Raw genomic sequence first — 20,645 nt, forward strand, 5'->3', positions numbered from 1 at the left:
TGTGAAGCTCCACCCAGTTAATCCTGATTGGGTTTTTGGCTCTCCCCAGATTACCGGATTGAATCAGATGTCCATTCATATGACATATCTATATTCACTTCATGAAGCAAGAAATTGACAGTGTTAGGGATAGGGTAGAAGTCAAGAATATATTCATTCAAGGCCAGACGAAGTGGCTCACACCTGTAATCCCAGCACTCTGGGAGGCAGAGGCAGGTGGATTATCTGAGGTCAGGAGTTTGAGACCAGCCTGGCCAACATGGTAAAACCTTACCTCTACTAAAATTACAAAAATTAGCCAGGTGCGGTGGTCTGCGCCTATAGTCCAAGCTACTAGGGAGGCTGAGGCAGGAGGATCGCTTGAACCCAGGAGGCAGAGGTTGCAGTGAGCTGACAATACACCACTGAACTCCAGCCTGGAAAATATGCTAGATTCAAAAAAAAAAAAAAAAAAGAAAAAAAGAAAAAGAAAAAGAAAAAAGAGAGAAAGAGAACTACATTTGATTCGACTTCTTCCCAGTTAATCCTGATTGGATTTTTGGGTTTCTTCCAGATTTACTGATGGAATTAGATATTCATCCATCAAAGTGAAAGATTTAGGGTTAGGGTGAAAGTCCAGGACTCCTTCACTGATTCCCTCCACAAACATGGAGTTTTACTAATATGTGTCCTTCACAGTCCTGAGTGTGAGATAGGGAAGGGTTGAATCTCTTCCTGATATTAGACAGAAAGAAAAAACTTGAAAGTATCTTTGTTGAGGGATCCTTGGCCACGTCAAATTTATCAAAATATTTCAGAGTTAAAACAGTTTTCAAAGACAGAGATGACAGTCCCTAAGAAAACACAGTAGAAATCTTCATGTATCTAATGATCACCTGGGTGGTATCATCTAATATTTTTTGGTGTGGGTGAAGCTAAGTCTCACTTTGTCGCCCAGGCTGGAGTACAGCGGTGCCATCTCAGCTCACTGTAACCTCCACCTCTGAGATTCAAGCAATTCTCATGCTTCAGCCTTCCACGTAGCTGGGATTACAGGCATGCACCCCCACTGCCATGTCTCCATTTGGGTGAAAGAGGATGTGATTGGTTTAAAATTAAGGTCAAAGATCCTTTTTGATTGATTTTGTTTTTGTTTTTTGGACAGGGTCTCTCTCTTATGCCCAGGCTGGAGTACATCAGTGGTGTGAGCATGGCTCACTGCGGCCTCAATCTTCTGGGCTCAAGTGATTCTCCCACACCAGCCACCCAAATAGCTGGGACTACAGATGCATGTCACCATGCTCGGCTAATTAAAAAAAAAAGTAGAGGCCAAGCACCAGTGACTCACAGCTGTAATCCCAGCACTTTGGGAGGCCAAGGCAGGTGGATCACTTGAGGTCAGGTGTTTGAGACCAACCTGGCCAGCTTGGTGAAACCCCACCTCTACTAAAAATACAAAACTTAGCCAGGCATGGTTTCAGATGTCTGTGACACCAGCTTCTGAGAATGGAGACTGATGCATGAGAATTGCTTGAACCCGGGAAGTAAACGTTGCAGTGAGTTGAGATCGTGCCACTGTACTCCAGTCTGGGCAACACAGTGAGACTCCATCCCCACCCTCAAAAAAAAAAAAAAAAACGTTGTGTAGAGGAGGGTTTTTGTCATGTTGCCCAGGTTGGTCTCAAACCCCTGGGCTGAAATGATCCTCCCACTTTGACCTCCAAAAGTGTTGGGGTTAAAGGCGTGAGTCACTGCTCCCTTCAAGAATTTTGAAATGACCTAAACCAAAGCACAATCAACTTTTTTGAAATAAAGACAGAACTGCATTTAGAGGAAAAAATTCAAAGCTTCAAATTGTTCATATATATATAAAAAAAAGGACAGGGTATAGCTCTGTGCCATCGTAGGCTGCACTGTCACCATCCCAGACCGACTGACTCTAGGTCAGATGGGAGTGTCCTTACAGAAATTAGTGACTTACCAGATCTGGATGTAGTTTAGAAGGTGCTCAGACCTCAGGAAGAACCAGGCAGGAACTCCAGGCTTGAAGACTTTGGGTCTCTCCTGTGGGTCTTTAGAAGCTTTTATTGACCTTTCTAATCACAACTCCCACCCACGCCCCTCCATGTATCCGCTGCTAGCTTCCAATCAGAAAGTGATATCTGATTGCATTTGTGAAGCTCCACCCAGTTAATCCTGATTGGGTTTTTGGCTCTCCCCAGATTACCGGATTGAATCAGATGTCCATTCATATGACATATCTATATTCACTTCATGAAGCAAGAAATTGACAGTGTTAGGGATAGGGTAGAAGTCAAGAATATATTCATTCAAGGCCAGACGAAGTGGCTCACACCTGTAATCCCAGCACTCTGGGAGGCAGAGGCAGGTGGATTGTCTGAGGTCAGGAGTTTGAGACCAGCCTGGCCAACATGGTAAAACCTTACCTCTACTAAAATTACAAAAATTAGCCAGGTGCGGTGGTCTGCGCCTATAGTCCAAGCTACTAGGGAGGCTGAGGCAGGAGGATCGCTTGAACCCAGGAGGCAGAGGTTGCAGTGAGCTGACAATACACCACTGAACTCCAGCCTGGAAAATATGCTAGATTCAAAAAAAAAAAAAAAAAAAGAAAAAAAGAAAAAGAAAAAGAAAAAAGAGAGAAAGAGAACTACATTTGATTCGACTTCTTCCCAGTTAATCCTGATTGGATTTTTGGGTTTCTTCCAGATTTACTGATGGAATTAGATATTCATCCATCAAAGTGAAAGATTTAGGGTTAGGGTGAAAGTCCAGGACTCCTTCACTGATTCCCTCCACAAACATGGAGTTTTACTAATATGTGTCCTTCACAGTCCTGAGTGTGAGATAGGGAAGGGTTGAATCTCTTCCTGATATTAGACAGAAAGAAAAAACTTGAAAGTATCTTTGTTGAGGGATCCTTGGCCACGTCAAATTTATCAAAATATTTCAGAGTTAAAACAGTTTTCAAAGACAGAGATGACAGTCCCTAAGAAAACACAGTAGAAATCTTCATGTATCTAATGATCACCTGGGTGGTATCATCTAATATTTTTTGGTGTGGGTGAAGCTAAGTCTCACTTTGTCGCCCAGGCTGGAGTACAGCGGTGCCATCTCAGCTCACTGTAACCTCCACCTCTGAGATTCAAGCAATTCTCATGCTTCAGCCTTCCACGTAGCTGGGATTACAGGCATGCACCCCCACTGCCATGTCTCCATTTGGGTGAAAGAGGATGTGATTGGTTTAAAATTAAGGTCAAAGATCCTTTTTGATTGATTTTGTTTTTGTTTTTTGGACAGGGTCTCTCTCTTATGCCCAGGCTGGAGTACATCAGTGGTGTGAGCATGGCTCACTGCGGCCTCAATCTTCTGGGCTCAAGTGATTCTCCCACACCAGCCACCCAAATAGCTGGGACTACAGATGCATGTCACCATGCTCGGCTAATTAAAAAAAAAAGTAGAGGCCAAGCACCAGTGACTCACAGCTGTAATCCCAGCACTTTGGGAGGCCAAGGCAGGTGGATCACTTGAGGTCAGGTGTTTGAGACCAACCTGGCCAGCTTGGTGAAACCCCACCTCTACTAAAAATACAAAACTTAGCCAGGCATGGTTTCAGATGTCTGTGACACCAGCTTCTGAGAATGGAGACTGATGCATGAGAATTGCTTGAACCCGGGAAGTAAACGTTGCAGTGAGTTGAGATCGTGCCACTGTACTCCAGTCTGGGCAACACAGTGAGACTCCATCCCCACCCTCAAAAAAAAAAAAAAAAAACGTTGTGTAGAGGAGGGTTTTTGTCATGTTGCCCAGGTTGGTCTCAAACCCCTGGGCTGAAATGATCCTCCCACTTTGACCTCCAAAAGTGTTGGGGTTAAAGGCGTGAGTCACTGCTCCCTTCAAGAATTTTGAAATGACCTAAACCAAAGCACAATCAACTTTTTTGAAATAAAGACAGAACTGCATTTAGAGGAAAAAATTCAAAGCTTCAAATTGTTCATATATATATAAAAAAAAGGACAGGGTATAGCTCTGTGCCATCGTAGGCTGCACTGTCACCATCCCAGACCGACTGACTCTAGGTCAGATGGGAGTGTCCTTACAGAAATTAGTGACTTACCAGATCTGGATGTAGTTTAGAAGGTGCTCAGACCTCAGGAAGAACCAGGCAGGAACTCCAGGCTTGAAGACTTTGGGTCTCTCCTGTGGGTCTTTAGAAGCTTTTATTGACCTTTCTAATCACAACTCCCACCCACGCCCCTCCATGTATCCGCTGCTAGCTTCCAATCAGAAAGTGATATCTGATTGCATTTGTGAAGCTCCACCCAGTTAATCCTGATTGGGTTTTTGGCTCTCCCCAGATTACCGGATTGAATCAGATGTCCATTCATATGACATATCTATATTCACTTCATGAAGCAAGAAATTGACAGTGTTAGGGATAGGGTAGAAGTCAAGAATATATTCATTCAAGGCCAGACGAAGTGGCTCACACCTGTAATCCCAGCACTCTGGGAGGCAGAGGCAGGTGGATTATCTGAGGTCAGGAGTTTGAGACCAGCCTGGCCAACATGGTAAAACCTTACCTCTACTAAAATTACAAAAATTAGCCAGGTGCGGTGGTCTGCGCCTATAGTCCAAGCTACTAGGGAGGCTGAGGCAGGAGGATCGCTTGAACCCAGGAGGCAGAGGTTGCAGTGAGCTGACAATACACCACTGAACTCCAGCCTGGAAAATACGCTAGATTCAAAAAAAAAAAAAAAAGAAAAAAAGAAAAAGAAAAAGAAAAAAGAGAGAAAGAGAACTACATTTGATTCGACTTCTTCCCAGTTAATCCTGATTGGATTTTTGGGTTTCTTCCAGATTTACTGATGGAATTAGATATTCATCCATCAAAGTGAAAGATTTAGGGTTAGGGTGAAAGTCCAGGACTCCTTCACTGATTCCCTCCACAAACATGGAGTTTTACTAATATGTGTCCTTCACAGTCCTGAGTGTGAGATAGGGAAGGGTTGAATCTCTTCCTGATATTAGACAGAAAGAAAAAACTTGAAAGTATCTTTGTTGAGGGATCCTTGGCCACGTCAAATTTATCAAAATATTTCAGAGTTAAAACAGTTTTCAAAGACAGAGATGACAGTCCCTAAGAAAACACAGTAGAAATCTTCATGTATCTAATGATCACCTGGGTGGTATCATCTAATATTTTTTGGTGTGGGTGAAGCTAAGTCTCACTTTGTCGCCCAGGCTGGAGTACAGCGGTGCCATCTCAGCTCACTGTAACCTCCACCTCTGAGATTCAAGCAATTCTCATGCTTCAGCCTTCCACGTAGCTGGGATTACAGGCATGCACCCCCACAGCCATGTCTCCATTTGGGTGAAAGAGGATGTGATTGGTTTAAAATTAAGGTCAAAGATCCTTTTTGATTGATTTTGTTTTTGTTGTTTGGACAGGGTCTCTCTCTTTTGCCCAGGCTGGAGTACAGCAGTGGTGTGAGCATGGCTCACTGCGGCCTCAATCTTCTGGGCTCAAGTGATTCTCCCACACCAGCCACCCAAATAGCTGGGACTACAGATGCATGTCACCATGCTCGGCTAATTAAAAAAAAAAGTAGAGGCCAAGCACCAGTGACTCACAGCTGTAATCCCAGCACTTTGGGAGGCCAAGGCAGGTGGATCACTTGAGGTCAGGTGTTTGAGACCAACCTGGCCAGCTTGGTGAAACCCCACCTCTACTAAAAATACAAAACTTAGCCAGGCATGGTTTCAGATGTCTGTGACACCAGCTTCTGAGAATGGAGACTGATGCATGAGAATTGCTTGAACCCGGGAAGTAAACGTTGCAGTGAGTTGAGATCGTGCCACTGTACTCCAGTCTGGGCAACACAGTGAGACTCCATCCCCACCCTCAAAAAAAAAAAAAAAACGTTGTGTAGAGGAGGGTTTTTGTCATGTTGCCCAGGTTGGTCTCAAACCCCTGGGCTGAAATGATCCTCCCACTTTGACCTCCAAAAGTGTTGGGGTTAAAGGCGTGAGTCACTGCTCCCTTCAAGAATTTTGAAATGACCTAAACCAAAGCACAATCAACTTTTTTGAAATAAAGACAGAACTGCATTTAGAGGAAAAAATTCAAAGCTTCAAATTGTTCATATATATATAAAAAAAAGGACAGGGTATAGCTCTGTGCCATCGTAGGCTGCACTGTCACCATCCCAGACCGACTGACTCTAGGTCAGATGGGAGTGTCCTTACAGAAATTAGTGACTTACCAGATCTGGATGTAGTTTAGAAGGTGCTCAGACCTCAGGAAGAACCAGGCAGGAACTCCAGGCTTGAAGACTTTGGGTCTCTCCTGTGGGTCTTTAGAAGCTTTTATTGACCTTTCTAATCACAACTCCCACCCACGCCCCTCCATGTATCCGCTGCTAGCTTCCAATCAGAAAGTGATATCTGATTGCATTTGTGAAGCTCCACCCAGTTAATCCTGATTGGGTTTTTGGCTCTCCCCAGATTACCGGATTGAATCAGATGTCCATTCATATGACATATCTATATTCACTTCATGAAGCAAGAAATTGACAGTGTTAGGGATAGGGTAGAAGTCAAGAATATATTCATTCAAGGCCAGACGAAGTGGCTCACACCTGTAATCCCAGCACTCTGGGAGGCAGAGGCAGGTGGATTATCTGAGGTCAGGAGTTTGAGACCAGCCTGGCCAACATGGTAAAACCTTACCTCTACTAAAATTACAAAAATTAGCCAGGTGCGGTGGTCTGCGCCTATAGTCCAAGCTACTAGGGAGGCTGAGGCAGGAGGATCGCTTGAACCCAGGAGGCAGAGGTTGCAGTGAGCTGACAATACACCACTGAACTCCAGCCTGGAAAATACGCTAGATTCAAAAAAAAAAAAAAAAAAGAAAAAAAGAAAAAGAAAAAGAAAAAAGAGAGAAAGAGAACTACATTTGATTCGACTTCTTCCCAGTTAATCCTGATTGGATTTTTGGGTTTCTTCCAGATTTACTGATGGAATTAGATATTCATCCATCAAAGTGAAAGATTTAGGGTTAGGGTGAAAGTCCAGGACTCCTTCACTGATTCCCTCCACAAACATGGAGTTTTACTAATATGTGTCCTTCACAGTCCTGAGTGTGAGATAGGGAAGGGTTGAATCTCTTCCTGATATTAGACAGAAAGAAAAAACTTGAAAGTATCTTTGTTGAGGGATCCTTGGCCACGTCAAATTTATCAAAATATTTCAGAGTTAAAACAGTTTTCAAAGACAGAGATGACAGTCCCTAAGAAAACACAGTAGAAATCTTCATGTATCTAATGATCACCTGGGTGGTATCATCTAATATTTTTTGGTGTGGGTGAAGCTAAGTCTCACTTTGTCGCCCAGGCTGGAGTACAGCGGTGCCATCTCAGCTCACTGTAACCTCCACCTCTGAGATTCAAGCAATTCTCATGCTTCAGCCTTCCACGTAGCTGGGATTACAGGCATGCACCCCCACTGCCATGTCTCCATTTGGGTGAAAGAGGATGTGATTGGTTTAAAATTAAGGTCAAAGATCCTTTTTGATTGATTTTGTTTTTGTTTTTTGGACAGGGTCTCTCTCTTATGCCCAGGCTGGAGTACATCAGTGGTGTGAGCATGGCTCACTGCGGCCTCAATCTTCTGGGCTCAAGTGATTCTCCCACACCAGCCACCCAAATAGCTGGGACTACAGATGCATGTCACCATGCTCGGCTAATTAAAAAAAAAAGTAGAGGCCAAGCACCAGTGACTCACAGCTGTAATCCCAGCACTTTGGGAGGCCAAGGCAGGTGGATCACTTGAGGTCAGGTGTTTGAGACCAACCTGGCCAGCTTGGTGAAACCCCACCTCTACTAAAAATACAAAACTTAGCCAGGCATGGTTTCAGATGTCTGTGACACCAGCTTCTGAGAATGGAGACTGATGCATGAGAATTGCTTGAACCCGGGAAGTAAACGTTGCAGTGAGTTGAGATCGTGCCACTGTACTCCAGTCTGGGCAACACAGTGAGACTCCATCCCCACCCTCAAAAAAAAAAAAAAAAACGTTGTGTAGAGGAGGGTTTTTGTCATGTTGCCCAGGTTGGTCTCAAACCCCTGGGCTGAAATGATCCTCCCACTTTGACCTCCAAAAGTGTTGGGGTTAAAGGCGTGAGTCACTGCTCCCTTCAAGAATTTTGAAATGACCTAAACCAAAGCACAATCAACTTTTTTGAAATAAAGACAGAACTGCATTTAGAGGAAAAAATTCAAAGCTTCAAATTGTTCATATATATATAAAAAAAAGGACAGGGTATAGCTCTGTGCCATCGTAGGCTGCACTGTCACCATCCCAGACCGACTGACTCTAGGTCAGATGGGAGTGTCCTTACAGAAATTAGTGACTTACCAGATCTGGATGTAGTTTAGAAGGTGCTCAGACCTCAGGAAGAACCAGGCAGGAACTCCAGGCTTGAAGACTTTGGGTCTCTCCTGTGGGTCTTTAGAAGCTTTTATTGACCTTTCTAATCACAACTCCCACCCACGCCCCTCCATGTATCCGCTGCTAGCTTCCAATCAGAAAGTGATATCTGATTGCATTTGTGAAGCTCCACCCAGTTAATCCTGATTGGGTTTTTGGCTCTCCCCAGATTACCGGATTGAATCAGATGTCCATTCATATGACATATCTATATTCACTTCATGAAGCAAGAAATTGACAGTGTTAGGGATAGGGTAGAAGTCAAGAATATATTCATTCAAGGCCAGACGAAGTGGCTCACACCTGTAATCCCAGCACTCTGGGAGGCAGAGGCAGGTGGATTATCTGAGGTCAGGAGTTTGAGACCAGCCTGGCCAACATGGTAAAACCTTACCTCTACTAAAATTACAAAAATTAGCCAGGTGCGGTGGTCTGCGCCTATAGTCCAAGCTACTAGGGAGGCTGAGGCAGGAGGATCGCTTGAACCCAGGAGGCAGAGGTTGCAGTGAGCTGACAATACACCACTGAACTCCAGCCTGGAAAATACGCTAGATTCAAAAAAAAAAAAAAAAAAGAAAAAAAGAAAAAGAAAAAGAAAAAAGAGAGAAAGAGAACTACATTTGATTCGACTTCTTCCCAGTTAATCCTGATTGGATTTTTGGGTTTCTTCCAGATTTACTGATGGAATTAGATATTCATCCATCAAAGTGAAAGATTTAGGGTTAGGGTGAAAGTCCAGGACTCCTTCACTGATTCCCTCCACAAACATGGAGTTTTACTAATATGTGTCCTTCACAGTCCTGAGTGTGAGATAGGGAAGGGTTGAATCTCTTCCTGATATTAGACAGAAAGAAAAAACTTGAAAGTATCTTTGTTGAGGGATCCTTGGCCACGTCAAATTTATCAAAATATTTCAGAGTTAAAACAGTTTTCAAAGACAGAGATGACAGTCCCTAAGAAAACACAGTAGAAATCTTCATGTATCTAATGATCACCTGGGTGGTATCATCTAATATTTTTTGGTGTGGGTGAAGCTAAGTCTCACTTTGTCGCCCAGGCTGGAGTACAGCGGTGCCATCTCAGCTCACTGTAACCTCCACCTCTGAGATTCAAGCAATTCTCATGCTTCAGCCTTCCACGTAGCTGGGATTACAGGCATGCACCCCCACTGCCATGTCTCCATTTGGGTGAAAGAGGATGTGATTGGTTTAAAATTAAGGTCAAAGATCCTTTTTGATTGATTTTGTTTTTGTTTTTTGGACAGGGTCTCTCTCTTATGCCCAGGCTGGAGTACATCAGTGGTGTGAGCATGGCTCACTGCGGCCTCAATCTTCTGGGCTCAAGTGATTCTCCCACACCAGCCACCCAAATAGCTGGGACTACAGATGCATGTCACCATGCTCGGCTAATTAAAAAAAAAAGTAGAGGCCAAGCACCAGTGACTCACAGCTGTAATCCCAGCACTTTGGGAGGCCAAGGCAGGTGGATCACTTGAGGTCAGGTGTTTGAGACCAACCTGGCCAGCTTGGTGAAACCCCACCTCTACTAAAAATACAAAACTTAGCCAGGCATGGTTTCAGATGTCTGTGACACCAGCTTCTGAGACTGGAGACTGAGGCATGAGAATTGCTTGAACCCGGGAAGTGAAGGTTGCAGTGAGTTGAGATCGTGCCACTGCACTCCAGTCTGGGCAACACAGTGAGACTCCATCCCCACCCTCAAAAAAAAAAAAAACACTGTGTAGAGGAGGGTTTTTGTCATGTTGCCCAGGTTGGTCTCAAACCCCTGGGCTGAAATGATCCTCCCATTTTGGCCTCCAGAAGTGTTGGGGTTAAAGGCATAAGTCACTGCTCCCTTCAAGAATTTTGAAATGACCTAAACCAAAGCACAATCAACTTTTTTGAAATAAAGACAGAACTGCATTTAGAGGAAAACATTCAATGCTTCAAATTGTTCATATGAAAAAAAAAAGGACTGGATATAGCTCTGTGCTATCGTAGGCTGTACTGTCACCATCACAGACCGACTGACTGTAGGTCAGATGGGAGTGTCCTTACAGAAATTAGTGACTTACCAGATCTGGATGTAGTTTAGAAGGTGCTCAGACCTCAGGAAGAACCAGGCAGGAACTCCAGGCTTGAAGACTTTGGGTCTCTCCTGTGGGTCTTTAGAAGCTTTTACTGACCTTTCTTATCACAACTCCCCCCCACGCCCCTCCACGTATCCGCTGCTAGCTTCCAGTCAAAAAGCAATATATGATTACATTTGTGAAGCTCCACCCAGTTAATCCTAATTGGGTTTTTGGCTTTCCCCAGATTAATGGATTGAGTCAGATATCCATTCATATCACATATCTATATTCAGTTCGTGAAGCAAGAAATTGACAGTGTTAGGGATAGGGTAGAAGTCAAGAATACTTTCATTCAAGGGTGTGCGAGGTTGCTCATACCTGTAATTCCAGCACTTTGGAAGGACAAGGTGAGTAAATCACCTGATGTCAGGGGTTCAAGAGGAGCCAGGTCAAAAAGGTGAAACCCCGTCTCTACAAAAATACAAAAATACAAAAATTAGCTGGGCATGATGGCAGGCGCCTGAAACCCAGCTACTTGGGAGGCTGAGGCAGGAGAATTGCTTGAACCCAGGAGGCAATGGTTGCAGTGAGCCAGAATTGTGCCACTGCACTCCAGTCTGGGTGACAGAGGGACATTCTGTCAAAAAATAAAAAAATCATTCATTCATGAACTCCACAGACACTGATGGTATTTTACTAATATGTGCACTTCATAGTCTTGAGTGTGAGGCAGGGAAGGATTTGATCTGTTTACGACATTAGACAGAAAAATAAAATCTGAAAGTAGTGTTGTTAGGAGATCCTTGGCCACATCAAAAGATAAAAATGCTTTATACTTTAAAAAGCTTTCTAAAAACAGAGGAGTCATCCCTACGAAATCAGAATGAAAATCTCAATGTATTGAATGGTCTTCGGGATTTTGTATAACCTAAGGTAGCAGATTACATGCTCGTTCTGGTGGAGGAGAGGTGCCACTGAGGGCGTGAGTGGTCTCAGGGCTTAGGTTAAGGCTTCTTTGGAAGAAATTGAAACCACATCGATAAACTTTATAAATTTAATCAGTGAAGAAGGGAGGGAGAGAAACAAAAATAAACCAAGCTTGCAACACATTCAGCATTCATCAGGAGGTCTTCTTGCTCTCTGACCTGGTTCTTCATGGTTGCTGGCAGCCTACTGTTCCAAAATCATATAGACCTTAGATTACAGTTCCCCTTAACTTCCCTGCAGACAACGATTCAAGCATTGCAAAACATTAACTTTTTCATTTGAGATATTCTTTCAGGTTCTGCATGTCAGTGAAACTACTGATGCCAGCTGATCTGAAGGGCCCTGCAAGGCACCAACTCACCAAAGAATGCAGTTTCTACATCCTGTTGACTTCTTCCCTCTTACCGCTACCCCAACTTTCCGGCCCCTTGCTATCCAGCATCCACTGGAAACCCTCAGTACTCCTTGGGGAGATGAATTTGAGGATCTCCTCCTAGCTTCTCATTCAGCCGCCTTGTGATCATTAAACTCTCTGCTGCAAACCCTGCTGTCTCAGAATATTGCTAAGCTACTGTGCAGCAGGCATAGGAACCTGATGGTCCTGTAATAAAGTCATGCGAAAATTACAAATGGGAAGTGAGGGTGGAGCTGGTCAGGGTTGAGCTGGGTTTTTAATGGGAACCTGGGAGTGAACTAAGACTTGCTGAACATGTTGGGGGTTATTGAGTGGGTGTAAGAGGAATCTATCTAACATTGCACTGATGCCCTTTTGGTTTTAATCCTTATGACCAAGTATGAGTCTTTCAAAACAATTTGTATAATCCTCCTTATTTTTCCTTTCAAAACCTTCAACTTCCTTTATCTCCCCAAATAATCTCACATCTATTCCCATTTCTTTGCTTACTTAATAATAAACATTTTTTTTTTTACAGAGTCTTCTTCTCTGTTAAGTAGACCATATATTTTGTTGCCACACAAGATTCGCAACCTGGTTCTCTGGACAGAAAGGGTCAAAAGGATCCCATTCCTCAACAGCTGGGGGTGATGTAAAGGTCATGGTTATTCTTTGTCATATCTGCACCTGCATATTGCCAGTGAAAACTTGCAGGTCACATTGGCCAGGCTTCCAAATTCACCACCTGTGGAAGGTCTTTTGCTTGGCTTACATCCTGTCCCTGAGTAAAGAGTCTGATCGTGACTTCATGAGTGCTTCAAACTCTACAAGTATTGATGAAGGCTTCCACCCACTGACAGTGAGAAGGCACTGATTTGATGCTGATCATGAAGTTTTGCTGGTTGTCTTGCAAGGAATATGTTTTATTCTTTTATCTTGTCATCTAAAGCCAATGATTGTAACCTCTGTATTGTCCCTTCCAATGGAAAAAACAAAAACAAAAACTCAACTCTATTTGAGCCTTGTCAGGTCAATAAAACAAAAGAAAATTTAAAAAAATAATTGATAGGAGGAGTCCCATTCCCAGCCCGGGCAATAGAGTGAGACTCCATCTCAAAAGGAAAAAAAAAAAGGCCGGGCACGGTGGTGGCTCACACCTGTAATCCCAGCACTTCAGGAGGCCAAGGCAGGTAGATCACGATGCCAAAAAATTGAGACCATCCTAGCCAACATGGTGAAACCCTGTCTCTGCTAAAAATACAAAAATTAGCTGAGCATGTTGGCACCCACCCATAATCCTAGCTACTCAAGAGACTGAGGCAGGAGAGTCGCTTGAACTCAGGAGGAGGAGGTTGCAGTCAGCCAAGATTTCCCCACTGCACTCCAACTTGGTGACAGAGCAAGACTCCGTCTGAAAACGAACAAACACAAACGAACAAACAAACAACGAAAAAATCTGGAAAAATAAATTCTGAAAGAATTTCCATCTCTATGAATTCATCTTCAGAACTGATAGCATTTCCTGCTTGGCATTTTTTGCCTACATTTTTGGCATAAGATCTATCAACAAAAAGTATGAACCCAGGTTTGTGTAATGGAATATCTTAAACATCAATAGGAGGAGTCAATAGTTCTGATGCCACACACACAGGTATGGTCTTCTCCATCATCAGGAAATGGTAACCAAGTGGTAGAGTTTTCCAGAGTGTAGCATTTGAAATGGAGATTTGAAGGTGACAAGGAAAGGATTTTGTAAGACATTAGTGTACAAGTTGAGCAATGTTGGTTCCTGTCACAATATTTTTATTGATTGATTTATTTTATTCATTTATTTTTTGAGATGGAGTCTCGCTCCATCACCAGGCTGGAATGCAGTGGCACGATCTCAGCTCACTTTGACCTCTGCCTCCCCGGTTCAAGCAATTTTCCTGCCTCAGCCTCCTAAATAGCCGGGACTACAGGTGCATGCCACTACATCTGGCTAATTTTTTGTATTTTTAGTAAAGACGGGGTTTCACCATGTTAACTAGGATGGACTCAATCTCCTGACTTCGTGGTCTGCCCGCCTCGGCCTCCCAAAGTGCTGGGATTACAGGCCTCAGCCACCATGCCCGGTCGGTTCACATCAAAATTTAAGAGGTATTCAATTGCATATGAAACTTGTAGGCAAAGTTTATTTCTTTTTTCTTTAAAGCATTAATTAATTAATTTATTTATAATGTATTTATTTATTAATTTTTTTTTGAGATGGAGTTTCACTCTTGTTTTCCAGGCTGGAGTGCAATGGTGCGATCTCGACTCACTGCAACCTCTGCCTCCCTGTTCAAGTGATTCTCCTGCCTCAGTCTCCCAGTTAGCTGGAATTACAGGCACAGGCCACCACACACAGCTAGTTTTTGTATTTTTAGTAGAGAGAGAGTTTCACCATATTGCCCAGGCTGGTCTGGAACTCCTGACTACAGGTGATGCACCCACCTCGGCCTCTGAAAGTGCTGAGATTACAGGCATGAACCACCGTGCCCGGCCTAGACTCATCACTTTTAATACTTTCTACATCACATGAAGAAGAAGAGCAGAAACACTTGAGTACTTCATGAAGGTCAAGGTTGGTATGAGTTTGGATTCCAATATGATCAATTTCTGCTTTTAGGGAAACAAGCAGTTCAGGTTAAGGAAGGTCAGGAAACTCTAGGGTTTTCTCTCCCTCCAAAGAAAGCTTTACGCATCACCTTAACAGAGAAAGCAAATCTCATCCCCATGTTGTCACTTAATAAAAAGCCACACTTTCCTAAAAATGGTCCAAATGTCATTCGGACTGCTTCAAACACAGGAATTTTCCGAACTTCATGTGAAACCCCTCCTCAGAAATATTTTCCTTTCTCCAAGGGATTTGCTGATATATTGGCTGTAAACTGGATATGGCAGCCCTGGTTTCCACCAATACTGTACCTAAGTCTGCAATGATCTTAATCTCAGCTTCTCCATGTTTATTTAAAGCTATTATAGAAAACAATTTACCAGAGAGTTATTTTAAATTCCATCAATATGGAGGCATCAGAAATGTCCTCTAGCCAGATGTGGTGGCTCATGCCTGTAATCCCAGCACTTTGGGAGGCTGAGGTGGGGGAATAACCTGAGGTTGGGAGTTGGAGACCAGCCTAACCAACATGGAGAAACCCTGTCTCTACTAAAAATACAAAATTAGCCAGCTGTGGTGGTGCATGAATGTAATCCCAGCTACTTGGGAGGCTGAGGCAGGAGAATCACTTGAACTCGGGAGGTGGAGGCTGCAGTGAGCTGAGATCCCACCATTGCACTCCAGCCTGGGCAACAATAGTGAAACTCTACCTCAAAAAAAAAAAAAAAAAAAGGCAGAAAAGTAAAGAAAAACAAAAAAGAAATGTCCTCTAATGTGAACAACCTCTGGGACAAAGCCTTCTGTCCAATAGAGACCTGGTGCATAGGTGGACAATTTTCATTCCAATGGCCTGTTTCAAAGGTGGCAGGCAACTCTAGCAGGGTTTCTGTGTTTACACCAAACTGGATTTGAGTTTTAGTAGTAAGGGGAGCTCCCCCATAAAAAAACAACAGAAAATAATGGATGCTATGAAGAATATGGAGAAATGAGAACCCTGGTACAACATTGGTAGTTATGTAAATTCGTACAGCTACTATGGAAAGCAGTATGGAGTTTCCTCCAAAAAATAAAAATAGGATTACCATATAAACCATAAATCCCACTGCTGGATATATATCCAGAAAAAAAAAAAGAAATATATCCAGGAGATATCTACATTACCATGTTGGTCAGGCTGGTCTCGAACTCCTGATCTCAAGTAATCCACCTGCCTCAGCCTCCCAAAATTCTGGGATTACAGGCATGAGCCACCGCACTCAGCCTGCACTCTCCTATTTATTGCAGCACTATCTACAATAGCCAAAATTTGGAATCAACATAAGTGTCCATCAACAGATGAATGGATCAAGAAAATGTGGTAAACATACACAACAGAATATCATTGAGCCGTAAACATGAAGGAAATCCTGTCCTCTGCGACAACATGGATGGAACTGGAGGGCGTTATGTTGGGTGAAGTAAGCCAGATACAGAAAGACAAACATGGCATGTTCGCACTCACATTTGGGAATTAAAAAACACGAAACTTAAAAATAGTAAAATGACGGTTATCAGAAGCTAGGAAGGGTACTGGGAAATAGAGAATAAGAAGGGGATGGTTAATGGGAACAAAAACAGAGACAGGAATAAGATCTGGGGTTTAGTAGCACAATAGGGCAACTCATGTTGACAATAGTTCGTAGTAAATTTCTACATAATTAAAACAATGGAATTGGAATGTTGCTAGCAGAAAGAAATGATAAATTCTTGAGATGGTGGATATCCCAGTTACCATGATTTGAATATTACGCATTTTATGCTTGTATCAGAATATCAGGCCAGGTGCAGTGGCTCATGTCTACAATCCAAGCACTTTGGGAGGCTGAGGCAAGTGCTTTTCCTGAGGTCAGGGGTTGGAGACCAGACTGGCCAACATGGTGAAACCACCTTTCTACTGAAAATACAAAAATTAGCCAGGTGTGGTGGTGGTTCCTTGTAGTCCCAGCTACTCGGGAGGCTGAGGCAGGAGAGTTGCTTGAACCCAGGAGGCTGATTTCTAGAGACTTCTGATACATAAATGTCTAAAACAGGTTGATCAATCGTGGAAGACACCAGAAAGTTTCCATTCAGGTTCCATTTATTTTTGACATTTTTAAATAACCATCCTTGCGGTGGTAACTCCTGCATCAGTCTACAACTTCAGGCTCCATTTCTGAGTCTAGAACACAGGTCCCTGAAGGCCTCATTGATTCCAAGTCAGCATTTTTAACCCAGTCCTGCCCCCGGCTGAGTCACCTTTGTTTTTCCACTCACAGTGAGCAGGTGCCTGAAACACACAGCTGTGTGCTTCCTTTAAGAAACGGCTGACCGGCCCCGGCTGCACACACTTGTAAACCTGGAACTGTGGAAGGCCGAGGCGGTCAGATCACTTGAGGTCAGGAGTTAGAGGCCAGCCTCCGCCAACATTGTGAAACCCTGTCTCTACTAAAAATACAAAAATTAGCCGGGCTTGGGGCCCACACCCATGACACCAGTTACTTGGGAGGCTGAGGCAGGAGAATGACTTGAACCCAGGAGGTAAAGCTTGCCATGAGCTGAGATTGTGCCACTACACTTCATCCTGAGGGACAGAGTGAGACTCTGTCTCAAAAATAAAATAAAATAAAATAAAAATATAAACAATTAAATTAAATTCAAATAAAAAATGCACCCATGTACAAGATTTTAGTTCCCAAGTGTCCGGAAGAAAGCTTATCCATCCCACTAACCAGGCCTTCCCTAGGAGCAAAGATGGAACTCCAGTTTCTCAGATGGCCATGAGCCACAGGAAGGGCAGGGGGTGGGACCAAAGAAGATCCTCCTGTTCTGCCTGACTTCCCTGAGTGTACGCATCAGCTCAGCCCGAATTGGGGTGAGGATCTCCCAATTGGCATGACCCCTGTTGTCAAGATACTCCAGAGGCACAGGATACATGTCCAGGCCTAACTTGCTCAGCCTGCCTGTGTGACGCAGCAGATCTTTCAGAGCATTCGTGGATGTCTGATTTCCATGAAAGTAGAAGGTGGTGAGCTGGGAACAGTGGCTCAGGGCAGGCAGGGGGACCCTGAGTTGGGGGGCCTGGATCCGACAGTTCTCTGAGACGAGGGTCTTCAGAGTAGCAGCAACTTTCTCCAGCAGAACTCCAAGGGGCTCAAGATTGGTGGTCCCCGTCAGGATATGAATCAGACACAGCTCCTTTAGCTGACTGAGGCTTGGGCACTGAGACAGACACTCCATGTCCCGATCAGTTAGGTAAGCATCACTGAATATAAAGGCCCCCAAGGGGTTCTTGAGGTACCTGGGGAGAGCAAGAAGTTAGTTATGGGCGATGGTGCCAGTTAGAGGAGGGGGGTGGGAAATAATCTCAATGGTAAACTTGAAGTGGGCATTGAGTAATTCTGCACCTTACTACCACACAGGTGTTATAGTAACTGCAACGGGGAAGCCTGTTTCACCCAAACACAAGTTTGTTCCCATCACCAGATGATGGTCTGCATGCAAGGTGCTGCCTGATGAAGACTCAGATCATTCAGGGGCAGCTCTATTTTAGGCTCCGTCCTTTCAGCCTCGCTTGTGTGATTGGTACCACTCTCACACCTACTCCCTCAGCCTCCATCCCAGAAGCATGCACTTCCCATATCAATTACCTTTCCTGGAGTTCAAAACAACCTTTCACAGACAGGGAATTACAGACAGGATCATTGGTGTTTATTAAGCTGCTGAGGACGGAGCTTCCACTGTGAAATGCACAGGTTTCATGCACTTTCCCTTCTTCTTTTTCTTTTCTTTTCTTTTCTTTTTTTTTTTGACACAGAGTCTCACACTGTAACTTAGGCTGGAGTGCAGTGGCACAATCTCAGCTCACTGCAGCCTTCACTTCCCTTGCCTCAGCCTCCCAAGTAGCTGGGATTACAGGTGCCTGTCACCATGCTCAGCTAAATTTTGTATTTTTAATAGAGATAGGGATTCACTGTGTTGGCCAGGGTGGTCTGAAACTCCTGACCTCGTGATCTGCCTGCCTCAGCCTTCCAAAGTCCTGAGATTACAGACGTGAGTCATCGCACCAGACTGCACTTTCCCTTCTTTCATACCCTCCTCTTTATGAAGAATACGTTTTCATCATATTAACTTTATACACACTTCCTAAGGAGGAATTCACAAATGCACCTTCACTAGATCTGAACCCCCAACTAACTAGCTCCCTATACATCTCTCTCTGTAGCATCTACCCCAGGCCATCCCTCTGCCCTTATTTGAGTGGTCTTGTGATACCAACTTCAGGATATGGAACACTGAACAGCTTAATGAGTTGACATTCTAGCATCCCATTCCCTGTGACATCCCCAGTGGATGGCACACAGTAGATGCCCACTAACGTTTACTGTGAAAAAGAACAAAACTATGTGTTATGGTCTGCAGAGAAAGCCCACCATCGTTTCCTACCTGAGCAGGTGCTCCAGGTGCTCTTTGATATTACTGACCTTTCTTATATAATGCATCTGGGGCTAGGACAGGCAGAGGAATGGACAATCCAAGTCAGGAATGAACTGCCATTGGCCGCTCACGTATAACTCAGGCTCATAACCGAAGGCTAAAAAGTTTGCGAAGATTGCTCATCTGGCTTAGGTAAGGGGCAAACTTTCCTGTTTTATTGAGAGAGCACTTTTTCCAGACTTCCAACTCCTGGATACTGTCTGGGTATGTCTTTTCCAATAGATTTCTGAAACTTGAAGTTGGCATTGAGTAATTCTGCACCTTACTACAACACAGGTGCACTAGGCCTCTTCTGTAGTGGATCCACCTTCAGAGGTAGCTCAGGCATTCATCCTATGTACTTTCCTCTAGGCAGAGGTCTATGAACACCTTCAAGGGCTGGCACTCTCCCATCCTTGGACAGTCCTCCACTGTCTTCCTCTTACTCATGGCTTCTGGGGAGCAGGGGAGGACCCTGACTCCAGACCATATGGTCCAGAAATTCTCATCAACATCCCTCAAATCCAGCACTTGAAGTTTCCACCTCCTGTGCGTAACATAAGGGAAAAGCTCAGAATGTAGGCAAGGACCGACCCTTGACCTGAACTTTCACTCCACATCCAGGACATGAGTCAGCTGCTCCTGTCCCAGTGCTCCTCCTTCTGTCTTTTCTCCATCCCGTTCCCCCTTGGATTCTGCGTGGTACCCACTTCTAGTACCTTTACCTTCCACTGGGAGGAAGCAGGTTCCTGTTTCCTCAGTGGACTCTGTATGGTGAGCATTCCTTTTCCGGAGGATCTGGGCAATGGCCAAGGCCTCTCATGGGCACCATCAGAAGCCTCTGAGCCACCCTAGCTCCCACACACTGCCACTCCTCCTGAGCCAGCTGTCCCTTCCCTGGATGCCTGGACCCTTCCCACCAGGCCACCTGAGTCACCTCAACTGGGGCAAACCTTCTGGGACACTAGTGTATCGAGTCCCTTCAGCACAGCTCGCAAGGTCTCCAGATGAGGTGTCTTCATCAGGGATCCCAGAGGGAGGTGAAGGGAGGGCCAGGCCTGCACCATCAGCTTCAGGGCCTCACAACATCTCATGCTGATGGCCTCCATGAACATCAGAGGGGAGACCTCCCTGGGCAGCTAGTCCAGGGTGAAGATGGTCAAGAACTGGTTCCTCAGCAGGCTCTGCCCTGCCAGCTCCAGGAGTCTGGATGGGGCCTGGAGGCTCATTCTGACAAATCTGAAAGGAAAAACTCTACAGCACAATCCAGCAAAAAGGCAAGTTCCTCAGGCCGATCCCCTGCAACCCCCAATTCTCCCAGGGCCCAAGTCATTTCTCTAGCATGTGTGAAAGAACCCTCAGTTTACTCCAGTTCCTTTCTGCAATAAGTGGCCACAGAGACATAGTTCTACCCTTCTGGTACCATGAAGAATGTGTCCCAACTTCTAAAGAGCAGGCAAGATCCCTCCTAGTCCATGAATTATTAGCCACTGATCCACTAAACTCATAGCACTGGCAAATGTTACCGAGGATCTCTGAAGCTCAGATCTCATACCCAGCTACTCTTTTATTTTATG

The 20,645-nt window shown here is 44.4% G+C and overlaps 1 pseudogene; it reads right to left on the minus strand.

The window, feature by feature from the left end:
• Positions 1-16,213: 16,213 nt before the first annotated feature.
• LOC129393937 (PRAME family member 10-like) lies at positions 16,214-20,354 on the minus strand (annotated as a pseudogene).
• Positions 20,355-20,645: the final 291 nt, after the last annotated feature.

The sequence above is a fragment of the Pan paniscus genome, chromosome 1 (genome assembly GCF_029289425.2).
Source record: "Pan paniscus chromosome 1, NHGRI_mPanPan1-v2.0_pri, whole genome shotgun sequence".
NCBI classification, from domain to species: domain Eukaryota; kingdom Metazoa; phylum Chordata; class Mammalia; order Primates; family Hominidae; genus Pan; species Pan paniscus.